Genomic DNA, 3,873 nt, shown 5'->3' on the forward strand with positions numbered 1-3,873 from the left:
CTCTGCCGAGGTCAGGACATTCATACTTCTTGGCTTCACGGAGCAGCACAGCACTGTTGTGAAGGAAGATGTCAAGGAAGTGAGTTTGTGTCTATACAGGACCTCCCGCCTTCACCTACCATCAACCAATCAAGTCAATGTGGAGCTATATGGATCCCTTCCGCATTGTTAAAAATGTGAGATTCGAAACGGAGCTCAATTTGGCCTCTGTGTGCCTCTGGAGGCTCCACAATTGCATCACAGTCCAAGCATAAACTGGCTCTGAGAGAGCACTGCACCAGGCAGCTGAGTCAGAGACAATTTATGCTTGATCTGAAAAGGTGGTAGAAGGCGCGATATAGATGGTGTTACCCAATTCCGAAGCCCCCTGAGGTACACAGAGGCCAAATTGAGCTCCATACTGCATTGCTATGTGCCTCTCAAATGTTGTAACAATGCAGAGGGCTCCATATAGATCCACATTGACATGATTGGTTGACAGTAGGTGAGGGCGAGAGGTCCTGTATAAACATAAACTCACTTCCTTGACAACTTCCTACACAACAGCTCGGTGCTGCTTGGCGAAGTATAAATGCCCTGACTTCTGCGGAGCCAATATCACTGTAAATGCCAAGAAGCGCCTTTAAATGCTGCACAGCGAATACAGGCCAATACAGACTTCGGAATGACCATGCAGCGCCTTTTGCGGAGACAGAACAGCACGCGTGCACGTTGGGACAACTTTTTACCAGTTGTAGGTAGGTTATTTAGATTGGTCATTATGGAGACGCCTATTTACAACACTTTTTCCATAAAACATATTAACGCTCTAGCACTGATACAACGGCAACAAAACACTGGAAAACGACATTAGGCGCACTAGAGCCTTTAGATAAATTTGCTCAGAGGTGGTTTAAAGTAAACGGCATTCTAATGAGGACTTTCTTATGGAAAAACGTATCAAGCGAAGGGTTTTACGCATGCTCAGTTCATGGGTCTCGAGCGCTGCGCGAGTGGAAATTTGAAATGGAATTTATGGAACTCCATTGCATTCTAGCTTCTGTTATGGGGAAAAGTCCACAATGAAACTGACATTAAATGTGGAGAATGATACATTTGCATATGTTGGCCATCAAGTAGACTATTAATATCTATGCCATTGTAGGCTACTGTAGCCTACTGTACCATTTGAAACAATAACTATGTTGAAATTATATCACTGGAGTCATTGCAAATCAATTTGTGCCACTTTTGTAGTGCGCCTGGAGCTGGCAAACAGATTTCATAAATAGCATATAACTTCAGTTTGTTGTTGTAGCCTTGTGATATTACGCATTTATGAATGGCCAAGTTTAGTTAATTAAATTGTAAGTTATCAATTGTGATCATGGTCACAGCTCTATCGCAAATGTATCATTCTCCACATTTAATGTCAGATTCAGTGTGGACTTTTCACTGAAATTAGATGTTGGCCTATCAGGGGCTATAGGCTACCTGCATCTAGCTCAGCAAACCATGGCAAAGTTAAATTACAATTATAAACTCAGATTTTAGTCAATAGCCTATGCCTATTGAAATAACAAGTAAATCTCGCTATTAGGCTATTTATAGCTGTTGTAGTCTTAACATCTGGCACTTAAAAATGGCACAATTGCCAGAATATAGCCTAACATTCGTTTTTGAAGTGCAACCAAGTGATTCTAGCACAGAGATTTTGAGATCCTCTGTCCTAACTCTCACTTAGGACTTATCTATCTTATCAAGCCTTAGTGAGGTCGGGCATTGATGTTGGGCGATTAGGCCTGGCTCGCAGTCGGTGTTTCAATTCATTCCAAAGGTATTCGATGGGGTTGAGGTCAGGGCTCTGTGCAGGCCAGTTAAGTTCTTCCACAACGATCTCGACAAACCATTTCTGTATGGACCTCGCTTTGTGCGTGGGGGCATTGTCATGCTGAAACAGGAAAGGGCCTTCCCAAAACTGTTGCCACAAAGATGGAAGCACAGAATCTTCTAGAATGTCATTGTATGCTGTAGCGTTAAGATTTCCCTTCATTGGAACTAAGGGGCCTAGCCCAAACCATGAAAAACAGCCCTAGACCATTATTAATCATCCACCAAACTTTACAATTGGCACTATGCATTGGTAGCAGGTAGCTTTTTCCTGGCATACACCAAAACCAGATTGGTCTGTCGGACTGTCAGATGGTTAAGCATGATTCATCACTCCAGAGAACGCCTTTCCACTGCTCCAGAGTCCAAAGGAGGCAAGCTTTACACCACTCCAGACAATGCTTGGCATTGCGCATGGTGATCTTAGGCTTGTGTGTGGCTACTCGGCCATGGAAACGCATTTCATGAAGTTCCCAACTAACAGTTCTTGTGCTGACTTTGCTTTGGCAGTTTGGAATTCGGTAGTGAATGTTGCAACCGAGGACAGATGATTTTTACATGCTACATGCTTCAGCTCTCGGCGGTCCAGTTCTGTGAGCTTGTGTGGCCTACCACTTCGTGGCTGAGCCGTTGTTGCTCCTAGATGTTTCCACTTCACAATAACAGCACTTACAGTTGGCCGGGGCAGCTCTAGTAGGGAATACATTTGACCAACTGACTTGTTGGAAAGGTGGCATCCTATGATGGTGCAACATTGAAACTCACTGAGCTCTTCAGTAAAGTCATTCTACTGCCAATGTTTGTCTATGGAGATTACATGGTTGTGTGCTTGATTTTATACACCTGTCAGCAACAGGTGTGGCTGAAATAGCCGAATCCACTAATTTGATGGGGTGTCCACATACTTTTGTTTCTATAGTGTATATAATGCCGTGTTCCAGAGGTATGACAAAACATGTATTTTTATTGTTCTAATTAGGTTGATAACCACTTTATAATAGCAATAAGGCCCTTAGGTATTTGTGATATATAGCCAATAGCCTACATATACCACGGCTATGGGCCACATCTCCTCTGGCCTTATTGCTTAATCATAGCAGTCAAAACAAGTTCAATTGACACCCATTGATGAAAAAATGATCTGGCGAGTTTAATAAGGGAAAATTATCTTTTCTCTTGCGACGGATTCTTAAACTTTCCCAAGAAAGCTCAGGTAACTGAGCTAAACGACTACCGCCCTGTAGCACTCACTTCCGTCATCATGAAGTGCTTTGAGAGACTAGTCAAGGACCATATCACCTCCACCCTACCTGACACCCTAGACCCACTCCAATTTGCTTCGACCAATAGTCACAGACGATGCAATCGCAAACCACACTGCACACTGCCCTTACCCATCTGGACAAGAGGAATACCTATGTGAGAATGCTGTTCATCGACTACAGCTCAGCATTTAACACCATAGTACCCTCCAAACTCATCATCAAGCTCGAGACCTGGGTCTCGACCCTGCCCTGTGCAACTGGGTACTGGACTTCCTGACGGGCCCCCCCAGGTGGTGAGGGTAGGTAACAACATCTCCACCCCGCTGATCCTCAGGCTGAAGAAATTCGGCTTGTCACCAAAAGCACTCACAAACTTCTACAGATGCACAATCGAGACATCCTGTCGGGCTGTATCACCGCCTGGTACGGCAACCGTAAGGCTCTCCAGAGGGTAGTGAGGTCTGCACAACGCATCACCGGGGGCAAACTACCTGCCCTCCAGGACACCTACACCACCCGATGTCACAAGAAGGCCATAAAGATCATCAAGGATAACAACCACCCGAGCCACTGCCTGTTCACCCCGCTATCATCCAGAAGGCGAGGTCAGTACAGGCGCATCAAAGCAGGGACCGAGAGACTGAAAACAGCTTCTATCTCAAGGCATCAGATGTTAAACAGCCACCACTAAACATTTATGGCCGCTGCCAACATACTGCCTCAACTCCAGCCACTTTAA

The sequence above is a fragment of the Salvelinus sp. IW2-2015 genome, unplaced genomic scaffold (genome assembly GCF_002910315.2).
Source record: "Salvelinus sp. IW2-2015 unplaced genomic scaffold, ASM291031v2 Un_scaffold2626, whole genome shotgun sequence".
NCBI classification, from domain to species: Eukaryota; Metazoa; Chordata; class Actinopteri; order Salmoniformes; family Salmonidae; genus Salvelinus; species Salvelinus sp. IW2-2015.